This window comes from Gossypium arboreum, chromosome 12, assembly GCF_025698485.1.
Source record: "Gossypium arboreum isolate Shixiya-1 chromosome 12, ASM2569848v2, whole genome shotgun sequence".
NCBI classification, from domain to species: domain Eukaryota; kingdom Viridiplantae; phylum Streptophyta; class Magnoliopsida; order Malvales; family Malvaceae; genus Gossypium; species Gossypium arboreum.
In genome coordinates this window covers 31,661,362-31,684,957 of record NC_069081.1, presented here as the reverse complement: position 1 = coordinate 31,684,957, position 23,596 = coordinate 31,661,362, and positions in this window count along the sequence as shown.

The window sequence follows — 23,596 nt, the reverse complement described above, 5'->3', positions numbered from 1 at the left end:
CCAAACAATACTTACTGCATCACATACATTGTGACAGCCCTAATGTGACCCTAGTCGGGAAGTGGTTTCGGGGCCACAAAACCGAGTCATAAAAATAATTAGCTGTCATATTTGATGCTTATTATATGTATATATGCATGTGTGAAAAATTTCATATTTGAATTTTGTTTAATTGTAGGTGAATTTTAGTAAATAGGACTTATGTGAGAAAATTTTGAAATGTGATAGGTCAAAACATAAGGATCTATTACTACATGAAATAAAAAGGGGGGACTTGCATGTCAATTTCCCCCCCCCAATTAGTAGTGGCCGGCCATGACAAGTATGGTGGACCAAGTATGATGGGCAAAAACATGTCATAAACATGTTAAGTTAGTGTTTCATGGGAGGTATGATAAAATAAGGAGCATGGGAATAAAATAATGAAAGGGAATATGATGAAAACAAAGAAAAAAAAGTGTGTGGTTGTTCCCCCATTTTGCCGAAACTAGAAAAAAAAAAGAAAAGGAAAGGCTCCTTTGGTTCTTCTTGGCCGGTTTGAAAGGAGGAAGAAGAGAGGTTTCGGTCACCTTGAGCTTAAGGGGAGGTTAGTATGTTGTGTTAAATTCTTAAGTTTTAAACTTGTTTCTAGTTAATTAGCTAATTTCTTACACAAACCATGGCAAAATTTCGAAATCTCGGTGATGGCTTGAACATTCGGTTTTGGTTGTTGAAAGGAATGAGTTGGAGGTTGGATCATGTTAAGATTCGGCCTTGTACATAAACATTAAGAGTTTGATGTTTTTGTGATTTTTGGAAGGTAAATAAGGTTATACACAAGATTAATACTAAGATTTTGGTTGACTTGTTTTTAGTGAGGTTCGCCAAGGACCTTATGTGCAAGTTTATTCGGTTTAAGTAGAAAACGTGACGGGTAGATATGAAGTAATGTGTATATTGGTTCGGCTGCTAAGCAAGGAAATAATTGTTAGTAACATAGTATCTATGCACTTATGTATATATATGTATGTACAAATAACCTATTTAGCTATGGGTATCTAAGGTGTTAAATAATGAAATTCTTGATGACTTGGGTTAAATAGCATTCGGCCAAGGACTATATGGGCTTGCTAATTCGGTTTAAGTGAAGAAACTATGATAGAGAAATATGACTAAATTGTGGACTTTGACAATTTAAATGATGCATTTGACTTGTGTACCGACCTAGGACGATATGTGTTTCTATATGAAGTTAGATGGTGTTGATGAAATTGGTAATGCATGATGTTTAAATAGTATTGAGCAAGGTCATTGTACTTAAATTGTATGACATACATGTATTGAATGGAATTGCCCAAGTGAAAAATAATTAAATGAATTTATTTGTTTAAATTAAGCTCAAGAGCAAAGGGGATCTAAATCCGATAAAGGGAAGGAAAAAGTGGTCGAATAGCCATCGAAATCGTTCGACAACATCCGAGGTAAGTTTTTGAGTAACGAGACTTAGTTTACGATTTTATTAAGTCATGACGTATGAGCGTAACAAATATACGGTGATATGATGATTCTACTTGAATTTTATGTTGAGTTAATTTGTCTATACGTGTGACGGGTAGCCGTATGTGCATAGAGATCGTGTCATAAAGCAAACTAAACCATGCTGTTTGTATGTGGCTAGTGAGCCGAAAATGGGATTGCTTAATACGTGACTTTTGTTTGAACTCTGATTATGAAAATGGAATATAAATGTGTCATGATTTGTTGATATGTGCATGAATGTTTGGATGATAACCGGCTAAGTCCCAAAGGCATTTGCGCTAGTGACTAGTTCTCGGGCTAAGTCCGAAGGCATTTGTGCGAGTTACTATATCCGGCTAAGTACCAAGGCATTTGTGCGAAGTTACTATATCCGGGCTAAGTCCCAAGGCATTCGTGCGAGTTACTATATCCGGGCTATGTCCCAAGGCATTCGAGCGAGTAGCTATATCCGGTTAAATCTCAAGGTACTTGGCTTGGGAATGAGCGACCTTCTGTAATAGTTTCAATTAATACGCTCGTAAAATCCCAAAGATGAGGTATGTTTCGTATGTGCTTTGAATTAGTTGATCCTTACAAATAAGTATTCGCTCAATCGATAAATGAGCTACCGCCTTTGGCTATGTTGATCTTTTGTGTATGAATATAAGGGTTGGTAATGTGAAGTAAGTATGACATTGAGAATTTGTGCATGTCAAATTATCCATTTAGCCATATGAATGCTACATTTTAGTTGTGTCAAATTTTATGGCACAAAACTTACTAAGCATTAAATGCTTACTCCGCTTCTGTAAATCTCTGTTTTATAGATTTTTGTTCTTCAGCTATCGGACTCGGGATTTTTGAAGTCGAAGTCGCCCACACTATCAAAGCTCCTTTTTGGTACACCTTTGGTAGAACTTTGAAATGGCATGTATAGGACACCCTTTTTTTTTGTTATTAGTCAAGTACTTTGGTGTTGTATATATTTGGATAGCCATGTGAAAATGGCTTATATATATTTTGAGCATAATGTTATAATCATCTTGAATGTATATGTTCATTAAGAGGCATGGAAATGTTTGGCAACGATTAGCCATTAGAATGGTTCATCATGATTATATTTTGGGCTATATATGCAAAAGGGCTAGTTGAATCATGGAAACTATGGAATAGGTAAAGTCTACCTTAAAGGCGAATCTTGTGACAGCAGTGAAGTAGATTTGAAAAATAATTAAAAATAGTATGAATGGAATTAAATAGTGAATAAATAATCAAACCTTGATGAATATACTTTCACATGGAAGAAACGAAATGATCATATGAGTTGTATGTTAAGAGATATTTAGGTTTTCGCGAAATAGGGCCAGAACGGTTTCTGGATTCCCTGTTCCGACTTTGGAAATTCATTATAAATTAACCAGAGACATTTAGAAGTCATGCCATATATGTATAGATTCATTTTTGAGTCTAGTTTCTATATAAACAAACGGTATCAGTATTGAAGCCGTGTACAGGAGATATCCAAGTCGTAATGCATGAAGGTCAGTGTGGTGAACCCTGAAACAGGGAGAATTTAACTAATAAACTGTACTAATTGGCTCGACCAAAATTCTAGAAAAAAATTTTAGATGGATATATGAGTCTAGTTTCAGGAAATATTTACAGAACTGGTTTTCGAGTTTTGGAACTCGAGATATGGTTTTAAGGTGACAAGATGACGCAGCTTAGCCACTCGTCTGGAAATTTAAAATGGACTGCAAATAAGTGAGTTAAGTCCGCAAACCTCTCGTGTCGACTCCGCAACGGTCTCGGAGTGCACGGGTGTTACATATATTTTATCCATGTGGGCCCACATGTCTACTGGGCCCACACGACCCATTTCAGCCCAACAAGGACCGAATCACCCAAGATCACGAGAGCGCTCGTGGTGGCCTCTCTGATCTAACGCCTATGTTTGTGGGCTTGGTTCACCACATGTGCGACCAAGACGCTCGTGTGGCATCATACGCCATATTTTTGGCTTTTCGGCATTTTGCCGATCAACAATCATAGCAGTGTAAACAACACATACTTTTGACTTTTAAATGATTCTCAAAATCGCATACAAATACACACACTTTCGACTTTTCACCGATCATCAAACATAGCATACGGTTACACACCGCCGTGAAACGAACTGCGCCTCAAGTATCCTAGCACCTAGATTAAAATATCATAACGATTAGTCATCCAACTCTTATTATCAAAAGAAACCGACAGAAAACTAAATCAACTATTGTGACCTTACCAACAATAGAAACACCTATTTCCCCAACTTTCAAACAATTTTCAGATTACCTTCGACCATAACCTTAACAAAGATCCCTTCTTCGTTAGATCCCGATAAGATAAATGATTTCACCACAAGAGCTCAAAGCCAAACAAAGTCTTATTCTCTACTACTTACCATCCCGTAGAATCGATCCAAACTAAAGGAGTAACACTCGAGTGCACTAAGTCGAAATTGATGACCAAAAAGAAAGTGTGAAGAAGAGTGGTGAATAAAAATTTGAGTGATGTGACAGAATACGATTTGACTACCACCGAGAGGAGAAGGAAAAAAAGCCTAATGGGTAACAAAATATAAAAGGTTATATTCACTTACAAGAGTACTATGATCAATGAAAGAAAGTGTTAAAGGAAGGCAAGGATTTTCGGTCACTATACACAAGAATGATCACAAAAGGCAAAGGGGTATTCGGCCAAATAGGAATAGGAACAAACGAGAGAAAAGAAGGACAAAGAGTAGAGAAATGGGAAAAAAAATAAAAGCAAGGAGAACCCGAAATGGCATAAAATAATTCGGCACTATGTGAAAAAGGTCCTCTGATTGAATATGCACAATGGGAAGTCCCATATTCGGCCAACTACTAATTTTCCCCTCAACCCCCAATAATCCACTCCTATAATCTCTCAACCCCCCGATTTGAATCACTTTCAAACTCCTCCAAGTCAATATCCTATAAATCTCTCCCTCAAGATCAATTCCGCAACCACTTGAGCAGAATTTGGTTCTGTAAATCTCTGTTTTATAGATTTTGGTTCTTCAACTATCGGACTCGGGATTTTTGAAGTCGAAGTCGCCCACACTATCAAAGCTCCTTTTTGGTACACTTTTGGTAGAACTTTGAAATGGCATGTATAGGACACCCTTTTTTTTTGTTATTAGTCAAGTACTTTGGTGTTGTATATATTTGGATAGCCATGTGAAAATGGCTTATATATATTTTGAGCATAATGTTATAATCATCTTGAATGTATATGTTCATTAAGAGGCATGGAAATGTTTGGCAACGATTAGCCATTAGAATGGTTCATCATGATTATATTTTGGGCTATATATGCAAAAGGGCTAGTTGAATCATGGAAACTATGGAGTAGGTAAAGTCTACCTTAAAGGCAGATGCTGACAGTAGCAGTGAAGTAGATTTGAAAAATCATTAAAAATAGTAGGAATGGAATTAAATAGTGAATAAATTATGTAATCAAACCTTGATGAATCTACTTTCATATGGAAGAAACGAAACGATCATACGAGTTGTATGTTAAGAGATATTTAGGTTTTTGCAAAATAGGGCCAGAACAGTTTCTGGATTCCCTGTTCCGACTTTGGAAATTCATTATAAATTAACCAGAGACATTTAGAAGTCATGCCATATATGTATAGATTCATTTTTGAGTCTAGTTTCTATATAAACAAACGGTATCAGTATTGAAGCCGTGTACAGGGAGATATCCAAGTCGTAATGCATGAAGGTCAGTGTGGTTGAACCCTGAAACAGGGGAGAATTTAACTAATAAACTGTACTAATTGGCTCGACCAAAAATTCTAGAAAAAAAATTTTAGATGGATATATGAGTCTAGTTTCAGGAAATATTTACGGAACTGGTTTTCGAGTTTTGGAACTCGAGATATGGTTTTTAAGGTGACAGTGACGCAGTTAGCCAGCTCGTCTGGAAATTTAAAATGGACTGTGCAAATAAGTGAGTTAAGTCCGCAAACCCCTCGTGTCTGACTCCGGCAACGGTCTCGGGTACGGGGTGTTACATATATTTTATCCATGTGGGCCCACATGTCTACTGGGCCCACACGACCCATTTCAGCCCAACAAGGACCAGAACAGCCCAAGATCACGAGAGCGCTCGTGGTGGCCTCTACAGTCTAACGCCTATGTTTGTGGGCTTGGTTCACCACATGTGCGACCGCACGCTCGTGTGGCATCATACGCCATATTTTTGGCTTTTCGGCATTTTGCCGATCAACAATCATAGCAGTGTAAACAACACATACTTTTGACTTTTAAATGATTCTCAAAATCTGCATACAAATACACACACTTTCGACTTTTCAGCCGATCATCAAACATAGCATACGGTTACACACCTGCTCGTGAAACGAACTGCGCCTCAAGTATCCTAGCACCTAGATTAAAATATCATAACGATTAGTCATCCAACTCTTATTATCAAAAGAAACCGACAGAAAACTAAATCAACTATTGTGACCTTACCAACAATAGAAACACCTATTTCCCCAACTTTCAAACAATTTTCAGATTACCTTCGACCATAACCTTAACAAAGATCCCTTCTTCGTTAGATCCCGATAAGATAAATGATTTCACCACAAGAGCTCAAAGCCAAACAAAGTCTTATTCTCTACTACTTACCATCCCGTAGAATCAGATCCAAACTAAAGGAGTAACACTCGAGTGCACTAAGTCGAAATTGATGACCAAAAAGAAAGTGTGAAGAAGAGTGGCTGAATAAAAAATTTGAGTGATGTGACAGGAATACAGTATTTGACTACCACTGAGAGGAGAAGGAAAAAAAAGCCTAATGGGTAACAAAATATAAAAGGTTATATTCAGCTTACAAGAGTACTATGATCAATGAAAGAAAGTGTTAAAGGAAGGCAAGGATTTTCGGTCACTATACACAAGAATGATCACAAAAGGCAAAGGGGTATTCGGCCAAATAGGAATAGGAACAAACGAGAGAAAAGAAGGACAAAGAGTAGAGAAATGGGAAAAAAAATAAAAGCAAGGAGAACCCGAAATGGCATAAAAGAATTCGGCACTATGTGAAAAACGTCCTCTGATTGAATATGCACAATGGGAAGTCCCATATTCGGCCAACTACTAATTTTCCCCTCAACCCCCAATAATCCACTCCTATAATCTCTCAACCCCCCGATTTGAATCACTTTCAAACTCCTCCAAGTCAATATCCTATAAATCTCTCCCTCAAGACCAATTCCGCAACCACTTGAGCAGAATTTGGTTCTGTAAATCTCTGTTTTATAGATTTTGGTTCTTCAACTATCGGACTCGGGATTTTTGAAGTCGAAGTCGCCCACACTATCAAAGCTCCTTTTTGGTACACTTTTGGTAGAACTTTGAAATGGCATGTATAGGACACCCTTTTTTTTTTGTTATTAGTCAAGTACTTTGGTGTTGTATATATTTGGATAGCCATGTGAAAATGGCTTATATATATTTTGAGCATAATGTTATAATCATCTTGAATGTATATGTTCATTAAGAGGCATGGAAATGTTTGGCAACGATTAGCCATTAGAATGGTTCATCATGATTATATTTTGGGCTATATATGCAAAAGGGCTAGTTGAATCATGGAAACTATGGAGTAGGTAAAGTCAACCTTAAAGGCAGATGCTGACAGCAGCAGTGAAGTAGATTTGAAAAATCATTAAAAATAGTAGGAATGGAATTAAATAGTGAATAAATTATGTAATCAAACCATGATGAATCTACTTTCATATGGAAGAAACGAAAAGATCATACGAGTTGTATGTTAAGAGATATTTAGGTTTTCGCGAAATAGGGCCAGAACAGTTTCTGGATTCCCTGTTCCGACTTTGGAAATTCATTATAAATTAACCAGAGACATTTAGAAGTCATGCCATATATGTATAGATTCATTTTTGAGTCTAGTTTCTATATAAACAAACGGTATCAGTATTGAAGCCGTGTACAGGGAGATATCCAAGTCGTAATGCATGAAGGTCAGTGTGGTCGAACCCTGAAACAGGGGAGAATTTAACTAATAAACTGTACTAATTGGCTCGACCAAAAATTCTAGAAAACAATTTTTAGATGGATATATGAGTCTAGTTTCAGGAAAAATTTACAGAACTGGTTTTCGAGTTTTGGAACTCGAGATATGATTTTTAAGGTGACAGTGACGCAGTTAGCCAGCTCGTCTGGAAATTTAAAATGGACTGTGCAAATAAGTGAGTTAAGTCCGCAAACCCCTCGTGTCTGACTCCGGCAACGGTCTCGGGTACGGGGTGTTACATATATTTTATCCATGTGGGCCCACATGTCTACTGGGCCCACACGACCCATTTCAGCCCAACAAGGACCAGAACAGCCCAAGATCACGAGAGCGCTCGTGGTGGCCTCTACAGTCTAACGCCTATGTTTGTGGGCTTGGTTCACCACATGTGCCACCGCACGCTCGTGTGGCATCATACGCCATATTTTTGGCTTTTCGGCATTTTGCCGATCAACAATCATAGCAGTGTAAACAACACATACTTTTGACTTTTAAACGATTCTCAAAATCTGCATACAAATACACACACTTTCGACTTTTCAGCCGATCATCAAACATAGCATACGGTTACACACCTGCTCGTGAAAAGAACTGCGCCTCAAGTATCCTAGCACCTAGATTAAAATATCATAACGATTAGTCATCCAACTCTTATTATCAAAAGAAACCGAAAGAAAACTAAATCAACTATTGTGACCTTACCAACAATAGAAACACCTATTTCCCCAACTTTCAAACAATTTTCAGATTACCTTCGACTATAACCTGAACAAAGATCCCTTCTTCGTTAGATCCCGATAAGATAAATGATTTCACCACAAGAGCTCAAAGCCAACAAAGTCTTATTCTCTACTATTTACCATCCCGTAGAATCAGATCCAAACTAAAGGAGTAACACTCGAGTGCACTAAGTCGAAATTGATGACCAAAAAGAAAGTGTGAAGAAGAGTGGCTGAATAAAAAATTTGAGTGATGTGACAGGAATACAGTATTTGACTACCACTGAGAGGAGAAGGAAAAAAAAGCCTAATGGTTAACAAAATATAAAAGGTTATATTCAGCTTACAAGAGTACTATGATCAATGAAAGAAAGTGTTAAAGGAAGGCAAGGATTTTCGGTCACTATACACAAGAATGATCACAAAAGGCAAAGGGGTATTCGGCCAAATAGGAATAGGAACAAACGAGAGAAAAGAAGGACAAAGAGTAGAGAAATGGGAAAAAAATAAAAGCAAGGAGAACCCGAAATGGCATAAAAGAATTCGGCACTATGTGAAAAAGGTCCTCTGACTGAATATGCACAATGGGAAGTCCCATATTCGGCCAACTACTAATTTTCCCCTCAACCCCCTATAATCCACTCCTATAATCTCTCAACCCCCCGATTCGAATCACTTTCAAACTCCTCCAAGTCCATATCCTATAAATCTCTCCCTCAAGACCAATTCCGCAACCACTTGAGCAGAATTTGGTTCTGTAAATCTCTGTTTTATAGATTTTGGTTCTTCAACTATCGGACTCGGGATTTTTGAAGTCGAAGTCGCCCACACTATCAAAGCTCCTTTTTGGTACACTTTTGGTAGAACTTTGAAATGGCATGTATAGGACACCCTTTTTTTTTGTTATTAGTCAAGTACTTTGGTGTTGTATATATTTGGATAGCCATGTGAAAATGGCTTATATATATTTTGAGCATAATGTTATAATCATCTTGAATGTATATGTTCATTAAGAGGCATGGAAATGTTTGGCAACGATTAGCCATTAGAATGGTTCATCATGATTATATTTTGGGCTATATATGCAAAAGGGCTAGTTGAATCATGGAAACTATGGAGTAGGTAAAGTCTACCTTAAAGGCAGATGCTGACAGCAGCAGTGAAGTAGATTTGAAAAATCATTAAAAATAGTAGGAATGGAATTAAATAGTGAATAAATTATGTAATCAAACCATGATGAATCTACTTTCACATGGAAGAAACGAAACGATCATACGAGTTGTATGTTAAGAGATATTTAGGTTTTCGCGAAATAGGGCCAGAACGGTTCCTGGATTCCCTGTTCCGAATTTGGAAATTCATTATAAATTAACCAGAGATATTGAGAAGTCATACCATATATGTATAGATTCATTTTTGAGTCTAGTTTCTATATAAACAAACGTATTCAGTATTGAAGCCCTGTACAGGGAGATATGCAAGTTGTAATGCATGAAGGTCAGTGTGGTCGAACCCTGAAACAGGGGAGAATTTAACTAATAAACTGTACTAATTGGCTCGACCAAAAATTCTAGAAAACAAGTTTTAGATGGATATATGAGTCTAGTTTCAGGAAAAATTTACGGAACTGGTTTTCGAGTTTTGGAACCCGAGATATGATTTTTAAGGTGACAGTGACGCAGTTAGCCAGCTCGTCTGGAAATTTAAAATGGACTGTGCAAATAAGTGAGTTAAGTCCGCAAACCCTCGTGTCGACTCGACAACGGTCTCGGTGCACGGGTGTTACATATATTTTATCCATGTGGGCCCACATGTCTACTGGGCCCACACGACCCATTTCAGCCCAACAAGGACCAGAACAGCCCAAGATCACGAGAGCGCTCGTGGTGGCCTCTACAGTCTAACGCCTATGTTTGTGGGCTTGGTTCACCACATGTGCGACCAAGCGCTCGTGTGGCATCATACGCCATATTTTTGGCTTTTCGGCATTTTGCCGATCAACAATCATAGCAGTGTAAACAACACATACTTTTGACTTTTAAACGATTCTCAAAATCTGCATACAAATACACACACTTTCGACTTTCAGCCGATCATCAAACATAGCATACGGTTACACACCTGCTCGTGAAACGAACTCCGCCTCAAGTATCCTAGCACCTAGATTAAAATATCATAACGATTAGTCATCTAACTCTTATTATCAAAAGAAACCGAAAGAAAACTAAATCAACTATTGTGACCTTACCAACAATAGAAACACCTATTTCCCCAACTTTCAAACAATTTTCAGATTACCTTCGACTATAACCTGAACAAAGATCCCTTCTTCGTTAGATCCCGATAAGATAAATGATTTCCCCACAAGAGCTCAAAGCCAAACAAAGTCTTATTCTCTACTATTTACCATCCCGTAGAATCAGATCCAAACTAAAGGAGTAACACTCGAGTGCACTAAGTCGAAATTGATGACCAAAAAGAAAGTGTGAAGAAGAGTGGCTGAATAAAAAATTTGAGTGATGTGACAGGAATACGATTTGACTACCACTGAGAGGAGAAGGAAAAAAAAGCCTAATGGTTAACAAAATATAAAAGGTTATATTCAGCTTACAAGAGTACTATGATCAATGAAAGAAAGTGTTAAAGGAAGGCAAGGATTTTCGGTCACTATACACAAGAATGATCACAAAAGGCAAAGGGTATTCGCCAAATAGGAATAGGAACAAACGAGAGAAAAGAAGGACAAAGAGTAGAGAAATGGGAAAAAAATAAAAGCAAGGAGAACCCGAAATGGCATAAAAGAATTCGGCACTATGTGAAAAAGGTCCTCTGACTGAATATGCACAATGGGAAGTCCCATATTCGGCCAACTACTAATTTTCCCCTCAACCCCCTATAATCCACTCCTATAATCTCTCAACCCCCCGATTTGAATCACTTTCAAACTCCTCCAAGTCCATATCCTATAAATCTCTCCCTCAAGACCAATTCCGCAACCACTTGAGCAGAATTCTATTCCAACACAACCACTGGGCAGCACAGCTGTAAAATTATAATCCATAGCTCACTTCAAGTCTCAAACCTTTGACCTCCTTGCCATACTCCTAACGCCACCTTGCCACTAGACTACATGTTTCCTTCTGTCATAATTTAAACCCAAAATATTAATAAGACCTTCTAGCTAACGCCGAGTTCAATTTAAGGAAAACTAAGATTTTTGCTAAAGCCTAGATTTGAACTCAAGACCTCCCAAAACGCTTCCAATCACTCCTAAAGCACATAAATAGTAAAGCGAACACACAATTAGTGAAATTCTCTCGCACAACTAAAATCCAATTGCTACGATACGCGAAGCCCAATTCTTCTAGGCCCAAAATTCAGGACGTTACAGGTTAAATATGTAAATAGCTTATTAATGTTAATTAAATTTAAAAAAATGAAACAAAGCCATTATCATTTGCCAAAAATACAAGGAAAAAGAAAAGAAAAAGAGATAGTTAGGTTTGGCTAGTTCAAGCATCAATTAAGGTATGAGTTTTGTTCGGTTTTTAATGATTTTTACGTTTTTGTGATCGTTGTTAAGTGTTTTAGCAAGCCCATGTTTGAATTTCTGAAATTGTTGATGATTTTGAGTTGAGCCATTGATGAAATTATGAGTTTTATGAAGTTTGATGTTAGTAATTGAAAGATATATATTGGGTTAACATGTTTTGTCTTTGAATTTTTGATGAATTTGAGTTAAATGGCTAAATTGTGAAATTTGTAAATTGAGGGACTAAAATGTGAAATAAATGAAATATGTGGGCTTATACGAACTCTATGAACATTCAGCCTAACATGTGTAAAAGGAGATTTTGCGTATTTTGTGGTTTTCTAAATAAGGGACTAAACTGTCAAAATGTGAAAATTTGAGGAGTAATTTGTAAAATGTCCTAAATATGTGTATATGGATTGAATTGAATGATTTTTTGAATAAAAGGGTTAATTTTGAATACATATAGGTCAAGAAAAGCGGAATTTGGATTTAGATCGAGGAAAATCGAAGATTATCAAGTAAACTATCCAAATCGTCAATTTCGAGTACAAGGTAAGTTCGTACATGATAAATGATGTTACAAGAATGTTTTAATCTTTGAAAATGAATAAATTGTATATATATTTGACTATGGTTTGAGTAAGACGATAAATCAACTATGTTCGGCACTAAGTGTGCGATTTGAAATAGTTTTGGTTAAATAGAACTAAGTGTGCGAAATGGAATAGCTTCAGCTATATGAGGCACTAAGTGTCCGATATTGAGATAGCTTCAGTTATTTGAGATGGCACTAAGTGTGTGGAGTCGTTCTAGCTTCGTCTAACCATTAAAGCACTAAGTGTGTGAATTCTTAAAGCATGGAAAGACGTCAGAAAGAATTAATGTATTCGAATAAGAGGTGAGAATGAAAATGAATAAATACGGGAAAGTTCAGGTATGTACAAAAACTATGTGGTAGATGATATTGTGTGTACAAAGCGATGAAATAGAAGTGATGGATGATTTGAGAACTACTAAGTGTTTATTAGATGTTGTTTTGTATTATATAAATTGTTGACTATATTTAGTACGAACTTATTAAGCTTCAAAGTTTACTGCGTGAAATGTTCTCTATTTTACAGTGTTATAAAGCTAGCTCGGATCCGGGGATCGTCAGTGACTCATTCACACTATTGGACATCTATTTTGGTACCATTTTGAGAGTTGTATATATAGTATATGACATGTATAGGCTAGTGTCATTGTGGTATGTTTGGTGTTGTTAATATTAGCCATGAGTTTTGGCTTGTAATTGTTGATATATATGGTATGTTTACTAAACAAATTATATGATGTATGTATTGTTTATGTGACAGTTTGGTTATGAAATGTTGAAATGGTAAATTTGTGGTATGAAATAGGTGATAAGATGATGAAATTATACTTTTGAAACTTATATGAGTTATAATGAATTTGGCATATCTAGGTTGAGGAATTGAGTAGTGAATTGGATGGTATTGAATGGCATGTAATATATACAAATTAGTTGATTTGGTTGCCTATGAATGTATGCAAAGAATGCTAAAATGTTATGGTTTTGGAGTGCTTGAGTTAAGTGGGAAATGTGGCTTAAACCAAGCCTAGTTTCACCTCACACGGTTGAGTACACGGGCGTGTGTCTTGACCGTGTGTTTGTTGTAAGTTAGCTATTCAAGTTAGTCTCGAGCACAGCCTAGACACACGGACGTGTCTGGTGGCCGTGTGAGGCACACAACCCTGGTACATGGGTCTGTGTGGCCATTTCGAAGGGTATACGAGCTATACACATGGATGTGTTGTCAGCTATGTGACCCTAGTTAGTATGTATGCCCTATTTTGCCATAGCCTAGACATACGGGTGTGTCTAAGCCGTGTGAGGCACATGGCCTGTTCAAACTGGCGTGTCACCTTTATAACTTTGAAAAATGTTTAAGTTTCAAAAAAATTTTGTATGAGCTCAGTTTATTCCTGACCCATTTCTAAAGCATTTTTGAGGTCTTGTTGACCTAATATAAGGGACTTTGTAATGATGTGTGACCTATGATGTTATGATGATTGAGAAATGAATGCTAAATGTGTCAATTTGTCTAGTAACGCCTTTAACCCTATTTCAGCGATGGATACGGGTTAGGGGTGTTACATTTGATTTCTATTAGAGTTACGGGTTAGTCAATTCTAGGACGAACGTAGTGTAACATCCTGATTTTCGGATTTATTCGCGATTTTCAATATTTTGTAAAGATTTTAAAATTTTGTATTTGGATGTGGAATTAATATTTTGAGTAGGTAAATGGGCTTATGGAAGGCCCAAGTGTTGGCCAAAACCCAGTTGAATTTTTGAATTTTTGGACTTAGGAGTTAGGGGTTCTGGCTAAGTGGCCCTTAAGTGGAGTGTTGGGTAAATTACATCACAAAAAGAGCCTTGGTAAAGTGGCCAGGGTGACGCCACTAGGCTCCTAAAAAGGTGGCGTGTGGAGCTTTGAGGGAGGCATGGGATCGATTCCCTGTGTTGACAAATAGATGCATTTATTTTTAAGTGCAGGAGGGGTAGTGTTGGAGTCCAGGTGGATTCTGCTAAAGGAGAGTTTGGATCAGTCCAAACGCTTGTATTAAGGAGTGATAAGGGGAGAGATTTAAGGGATTAGGAGAGAGGTTAGGAGTTGGCCGAATTTTGGGAATTGAAGGGGGAAAAATCGGCAGAGGGTTATGAGGTTAGTATTTCGGCACCTAGGGTATTGAGTGGTGCCGTTCCTTTCTGCTCAGACATCACAAGGTTTTTCTTTTCTCTCTTTTTCCTCTCTAGCCGAAACTACCACTTCCCCTATTCTTCTTTTTCTATTTTTCTTCTTCAAAACTATTTATCAATTCTGCTGTTCATCAATACTTTTGCCGAATCCATAAAAGCCGAAATCTTGAACACACATTACAGGTACCGATTTCTTTAGAGCCAAACCCTTTAACATTGTGTTTCCATTAATCAACAATTATTCTTTTGGAACTCTAGAGACCTGTCGGCAATTCTACATCCAGGTTATAGTTCCACATTGTCATCTCCTTCATCACCCAAAAGCCGAAAAACCATAGATTTGGGGGCTTATAGCCGAAACTTCAAAACTTTGGGAGTCGAGTTCTACCGTCATTTGAAAGATAAATCAGACGATTGCATGGAGATCAAAGAGGAGTAAGGGTAAGTGTTCATCATCTCGATCTGGTCATATTTTACAAAGTTAGGAAAAGCCAAGTCCCTAAAATCTAGGGAGGTGTCGATTTGGGCATGTGGCACTAAGGGTTTTAAATCGACATTTTCATCAATGATTAGTGTCTTCTTAAGTGTTGGATTGAAGGCGTGGGTTGTTGGAGCAATCGGATTCGGAGCTAGCTATCGATTTTGGCAAAAAGGTAAGGTTTCAAAGGCTTTTAGGGACATGGTTCGATCATGGATAAGTAAGTTTTAGGGTTTAGTGATTATGGTTTGTAAATAAGAACTGTGCTAATCAATTGTAGGACATCGGAAGAGATCTCAGTAGCAGTCGTCGCGAATCAGGTGTGTACCAAACACCCTTTCTTAGTTCAATTCGGCAAAAGCCGAAATGCTGAAATTCCGGCATTTCATGGGCTTGTGAGTATGTGAATGCTCTCAAAGACGTAGAGTAATTGTTAGATCTAGTACTGCAAGGTGATAAGTAAGTTTGTGTGACGTCTTAACGTACTTCGGAAAAAGAGGGCCTCGATGGGCCAAAACTGGGCCCAATGGGCTTACGGACCAATATGGGTAAGAGATGGGCAAAGTAGCATGTTAGTTAGATGGTGGAACCAAATTGCATAAAACGGCTAAAAATTACTGAAATAACTTGTGTAGTGGCGTAAGTACGAAATTACCCCTAAAGAGCATAATTATCGAAATACCCCTAGGGTTTAAATTAGCTAAACTGCATGATTTATTAATACTGTTTTGTACATGATATGCTTTATTAATATCTGTTGCATGGGATTGGGGTATTGATGGAGGAAGTATTGAAAGTGGTTCATCCACGTACTGGAGGCTTTGCCTCAACTTACTGATATTTGAGCAGCATTGCTGCAACTGTGGAGTGTAGGGCTGGGTGGGTTGAGATATTCCCCACATGGAGTGTAGGGCTGGTACAGGGCGGTGTAGCGGTTGGTGGGTTGAGTAGTCTCCCCAGATGGGTTTGCATGCATTACTACTATTGTTACCTATGTTACTGAACTGGGCCTATGGGCCACACTGTTATGTAAAAAGGGGCTAAGGCCTTGCTACTGTATTCTGAAAAGGGCTTCGGTCCATTGTGTACTATTATCTGAATGGGTCTTAGGCCCAATGGGCTCGAGCTGATTTGGGCTTTGGATGGGTTTCTGTATACACTGAGTTTTCCCAAACTCACCTCTTTTTCTTCCATCCTTGCGGGTGAGCCCTAGTTGGTGGACTTGGGTGGGCGGATTCGGAGTGGCCACACGTTTTCTGCAAATTCGTTTTCTTCTGGTGAACTAGATTTTCCATATTTTCGTTTATGGTTTTGGGTTTTTTTTGTAATAAGGCCGCTAATTATTTTTATGGTTTGGGTTGTTTCTTTATTATTTAATTCTATTATGATAAAACTGATCTATGATAACTAACGAAATAGATTAGCTTTAGGACGCGTTTTCAAAAACATTAAGTGATTTCAAAATAACACGAATACGAGTAAGACTTCCGCTAAGCAAACGTTTTCAACCTTAATCATTTTCTTAAGATAGACCTAACCCAACGGTTTTCTCAAAATTATACGAGATGTTAGAGTGTGGCAATGGCGGTGTGCATGTCTAGGATTGGATCCGAAGGGAGCTTGGTACTTAAGCAGTCCGACGGACTCACCTCCTCTTCTTCCTGGTTTCCTACCTGGTGCACAGCTTCCATTCACTTTAACCTACTTTTAAAAGTGTCTTTTACAACACCAACTAAGTTTTCCAACTAAGTAATACGGAATGTTTTGAACGCTTCGATGTGGCGCATCAGATCCGGTCATAACGTCTAGGCTGGGTTTCGGGTGTTACATTTAGTGGTATTAGTGTAACACTCCAAAACCGTGGCCATCACCGGGGTCGAACACGAGGTATTATCTGGCTTAATTCATCACTTATACAGCTCAAACAATTTATTTTAAAACTCCCAGACAAGTTGTCAATCTGCATTATAGTCACTTAAAAATTCGTATCTTGAGTTCTAAAACTCGAAATCCAATTCCGCAAATTTTTCCTGAAACTAGACTCATAGTTCTATCTACTGAAATTTTTCCACAATTTTTGGTTGGTCCAATTAGTACAGCTTATTAGTTAAAGTCTCCCCTGTTTCAGGGTTTGACTACTCTGACCTCTGTGTATTACGAACCAGATATCTCCCTGTACAGAGGTTCAATGACTATTCTGTTTGTCCCTAATAAAACTAGACTCAATAAGGAATCTGTACTTATAAATTATGACTTCTAATTATCTTTGTAAAATTTATGGTGAATTTCCAAAGTCGGAACAGGGGATCCAAAAATCGTTCTGGCCCTGTTTCACAATATTTTAAATATCTCATACAATATAGCTCATATACTTGTTTTACTTCTTCCATGTGAAAATAGACTCATCACGATTCCATAACTTATTCATTATTTAATTCCATTTCTACTATTTTTAGTGATTTTTCAATTTCACATCACTACTGCTATCTGCTTCTATTATTAGAGTAAATTTTACCTATTAGAGTAATTTAACATACATATCACCAAGCATGATCATGACTAGCCATACCAAAGGCTAATCATTACCAAGCATTTCCTTACTACTCAATAACCATATCATGAGTATAACACCAGAAATGATTAGCCATGACAAACGGCATAATAATCAAATAGACTTTAACTATTACTTATAACTAAGTATCATAAGACCAAATCCAACTTAACATTTATGCCATTTTCGCATGGCTAAAAGTATACATACCAAAGTTCAAACAAAACATAATAGCCTATACATGTCGAAATGTTCTCTTAGGCCAACTAAGAAGAAGATACCAAAAAGTTGCAAGCTGGTGTGATGACTTCGACGATGGTCCCGAGCACACAAAAATGGATCAAAGGAACCTAAATAAGTGACAAATAAACACACCAAATGAGTATATAACTCAGTAAGTCATAAGCATTACATACCGTACAATTATAAGAGATCATAAGAGAAGGCAAATAATGCAAAATCAGTTACTCCAACTATACCGAACTATGCTATCATTTCTTAGAGTTTCGGTTCAATCTCATGCCAAGTCCTACAATCAAATCAAACACCAAAACAACCCAATTGATTTAGACCCGATTCCTCAAAGCATGGAATTATGATGCACTAGATAAATTTGTACCTACTCAGTACATGCCTCAAGTTCGATACTTTAGTTACTAGTTCTACCACTTCGTTCTTTCACGCACATTTTATATTATCAATCGAATTTGCACACATAGTGCTCGTCACACTCGCACACATAGTGCCATAGTACACCGCACACTCAGTGCATTGGATTTTCTCTCATACTTCAACATCCAAATCTGCACACATAGTGCTACTTAATTCCGCACACATAGTGCCATATGTTAACTCATTTTGATAAGGCAATTTACTTAATTCAAATAGCACATACGGTCACATTAATAATTAGAAAATTCACTCCAAAAGAATACTCATCAAAAGGAATTCTTTTATGATTCACTAGTATTTTCTTTTTACATACCAACTAATCAATCTTACAAAAATGCTTAAGGACTTAGCTTGTGTTGGGTAAAACGGTTCCAACTTGGCTACTCGATGTTCTTTGCTTTGCCCTTGCTTGATTCCCCTCCTTTAACTTCTTGAGCTTAATCAAATAAGTTAAACTTGTTTAACCGTCTTGCTAAATATTTATATCCAAATATTAATGATTTCATATCATAAGAAACACATGGTAAATTTTTACCTTTCTACCTTATGCTTTTGGGCCATTCGGCTAATAACCATATAATATCATTACTATCAATAATCCAATTACACATACACATATACATATTTGTATATTAGGTAACCACCCTTACTAACTACCCATTTTAGTCGATTTTATACAATCAAAGGTAATATCACAAATGGGCATACTTATATAGCCGAATGTGCTAAAATTAGATCTAACATCACCTATACACTTGATTAGATGGCCGAATACCTATACTATCAGTTATAGTATCATTTTTATTCTTTCAAACACATAGTTTCCTCCCATGAACACTTGGCCGAATTTTTTTTCTTCTAATCTAGCATAGCTTCACATCTATTTGTAACATCATATAAATCCACATATAACTACATTTCTACCTAAATCTTCTTTCACCTTCCTACTATTTCCCTTCACAACATCAAAAGCACCATACTCTTAGCATTTACCTCTCCCTAACCGTATGCCATTTAATTACTTATTTAGGTAGAAAATTAACATATGGGACATGATAAGACATTGGCTACTAGCTAGATTTTCACAAAAAATTAACAAAACTAACATGAATCCTACCTTAATCCTCCCTTATGATGGCCGAATGTCTTAGAACATTTCTCCCCTCCTTCCCTAGCTCACGGCACTTCAAGAAAAGAAAGAAGATGAAGACTTTCTCTTGCTTTCTTATTTTATTCCCCTTTCTTTTCTTTTTTTGATCTATTTTAATCATTTACTAATAAAAGCATCATTAAAAATTCAACTTAATGGAAGAACCATCCTTGCTTGGCCGGCCACTACTTGAGGTTTGGGTAATTTGACATGCAAACCCAAGTTTCCTCACTTTGTTATTATTTGATCCTTACATATTCCCCTATCATATTTTCTTAAGTTCTCAACTAAGTCAATCACATGAATTTCACATTCATAAGTCTAAATTAAAACATCAAATTTTCACACATGCACTAATATACATAGAGGATATGCAACCAATTTTTAAATAAATTTTGGGACTCGGTCTTGTGGCCCCGAAACCACATTCCGACTAGGGTCGAATTAGGACTGTCACAACTCTCCCTCACTCAAAAATTTTCGTCCCCGAAAATCTTACCAGCAAATAAATTTGGATAACGTTCCTTCACCGAATCCTCTAGCTCCCAAGTAGCTTCTTCGACCCCATGTTTATGCCACAGTACCTTCACTAATGGGATTTTCTTATTTCGCAATTCTTTTACTTCACGTGTTAAAATACGAACCGGTTCTTCCTTGTAACTCAAATCAGATTGAATCTCGATCTCAGATGGGGTAATTATGTGTGATGGGTCAGACCTATATCGTCGAAGCATCGAGACATGAAAAATGTTATGAATCTTTCAAGTTCGGGGGATAAAATCAATCTATATGCAACTGGACCAATTCATTCGGATATTTCATACGGCCCAATGAACCTCGGACTCAATTTGCCCTTACGGCCAAATCGAGTATCTTCTTCAAAGCGAAACTTTTAGAAACACTTTATCTCCCACGATACTCAATGTCTTTTCGTTTCAAATCCGCGTCGACTTACGGCGATCTGAAGCGCCTCGGACTTTCACGAATCATTATTACTTTACGCTCAAAGATCCTTAATCAAATCAACTCAAAATTTTACTCTCACCGAGCTCAGTCCAAAACAACGGTGTACGGCATTTACGACCGTACAAAGCCTCGTAAGATGCCATCTTCATGCTTGATTGCAAACTATTGTTGTATGTAACACCCCATACCCGAGACCGTTGCTGGAGTCAGACACGAGGGGTTAACGGGCTTAATCCACTTACTTGCACAGTTCATTTTAAAATTTCGAGACGGTGGCTAAGCGTGTCACCGTCACCTTAAAAATCATATCTTGAGTTCCACAACTCGAAAATCAGTTTCGTAATTTTTCCCTGAAACTAGACTTATATATGCATCTACAAATTTTTTCTAGAATTTTTGGTCGGGCCAATTAGTACAGTTTATTAGTTAAAGTCCCCAATGTTACAGGGATCGACTACACTGACCTTTGCGCATTACGACTTGGATATCTCCCTGTACAGGGCTTCAATGCTGATGTTGTTTGTTTCTACAGAAACTAGACTCGAAAAGGAATCTGTACATATATGACATGGCTTCTAATTATCTCTGGTCAATTTATAATGAATTTCCAAATTCGGAACAGGGACTCCAGAAACCATTCTGGCCCAGTCTCACGAAAACCTAAATATCTCTTAACATACTGTTCATGTGATCATTTCGTTATTTTCCTATGAAGATAGACTCGTCAAGGTTCGTTTACATAATTTATTCACTATTTAATTCCATTCCTACTATTTTTAGTGATTTTTCACATCCACGTCACTGCAGCTATCAGCATCTGTCTTTAAGGTAGGCTTTACCTATTTCATAGTTTCCATGATTCAACTAGCCCTTTAACATAAATAGCACAAAATATGATCATGATTAACCATCCCAATGGCTAATCGTTTCCAAACATTTCCATACCTCTTAATGAACAACATACAATGATTATAATACCATGCCCAAAGTATACTTAAGCCATTTTCGCATGGCTATCCAAATTTACACAAAACCGAAAGGTACATGACCTATAACAAAAGGGTAGTCCTATACATGCCATTTCAAAGTTCAACCAAAATAGTATACCAAGAAGGAGTTTTGATAGTGTGGGCGACTTCGACTTCAAAATCCCGAGTCCGATAGCTGAAGAACCAAAATCTATAAAACAGAGAATCAAAGAAACGGAGTAAGCATTTAATGCTTAGTAAGTTTGAGTCATGAATTTAGACACAACCAAAGTATAGCATTTATGTAGCTAAACAGATAATTTCATATGCACAAATTCTCAATATCATACTTACTTTACATTACCAACCCTTATATTCATACACAAAGATCAACTTAGCCGAAGGCCGGTAGCTCATTTATCAACTGAGCAAATACTTATTTGTAAGGGCTCAACTAATTCAAAGCACATACGAAACATACCTCATTGTTGGGATTTCACAAGCGTATTAACTGAAATTTTTACAGCAAGTTCATTCATTCCCGAATCACGTACCTTGGAGTTTAACCGGATATAGCTACTTGTTCAAATGCCTTGGGACATAGCCGGTTATAGTAACTCGCACAAATGCCTTCGGGACTTAACCTGATTTAGTAACTTCGCACAAATGCCTTGAATCTTAGTCCGGATTTAGTAACTTCGCACAAATGCCTTCGGATCTTAGTCCGGATATAGTCACTTAGCACAAAGCCTTCGGGACTTAGCCGGACATCATTCAATAACCGTGCACATTTATCAATAAATCATGACACATTCAGTATTTCATTTTCATTAGCAAAACTCAAACACAAGGCACTTTTCACACTTGCAATTTCGGCTCAATAGCCACACACAAAGAGCATGATTTTGATTTGCTTAAAACATGATCTAATCAACTCATAATCTAAGTTCCATTACTCGAAAACTTACCTCGGATGTTGTCGAATGGCTTCAACGGCTATTCGATCACTTTTTCCTTTCCCTTATCCAACTGTGGTCCTCTAAGCTCTTGAGCTAATTCAAACAAATTTAACTTATTAAAGTCTCATTTTGCTAGCTTGTGGCCGAATATGACAAGGAGTTTGATAGGTCATATGGCCACCTTTTAGCTCAAATACACAATGATCATCGCATTTTTAATCACATCAAGCAATTTAATACAATTCATTCGAACATCAAAGAGAAGCTCAAGGTACTTAGCCCATATATACATTAGACATTAGAGTCACATATATACGAAATCACGAATCGAATTCAACATACTAGCTAATATTTCCCCTTAGCCGAATTTTCTAAGTCAAGCTAAAGCCATCACTAGGCTACCTATGGCCGAACATACACATCAACTCATGGACTCATTCATGTGGCCGAACATACACATCTATGCTAAGGCCGAATGCAACACTTAATACATTCTACAAGTATGGTCACTTGTATTGACTAAACACCATTTGTTTCAAGTTCAAAACTTGGCTAATACACATATATACACCATTAAAGTATCCTCTCCCTTTCCATTAATTCAACACATGCATTACCCATAATATACAAAATTATATTCGGCCTTAGCACACAACTTGCTAGCCGATTCTTCTCCATCTAGCAACTAATGCACATACGAGCTCATTTGTTAGACTCTACTTCATTTAACAACAACCTTATTTCTCTTCTATTTCCTACCATGGCCGAATGCTCAAGATACCTCAATATCAAAACTTTTAACTTGGGTTGCTTAAGGAGCTTGGTGATGAGTTCAAATTTATCTAACACCTCAAGCAACATAACACATCCCTTAATCTAGTGAACCACCATAACATCAAACACCAACCAAGAAAACAACACCCATGGCCGAGTATCATCTTCATCACATAGCAAGATTTAGACCATGGGCTAGGTAGAACTCAAGCTAACAACTAAAACATGCATGCATCTCATGGACAACATCAAACATACCTTAGTCTAGCAAATCACCATAGCCGATTTTCTCAAGCTCCTCCCCTTCCTTTCTTTCCTCTATTCGGCCAAGGATGAACCAAAGGATGAACACTCTTTTTTTTTGTTTTTCTTTCCTTCAACTCACGGCAATAGGGGGGGCATGGATGAGACCCCTTTTTTTTTTTCTTCCCATTTCTTTATTA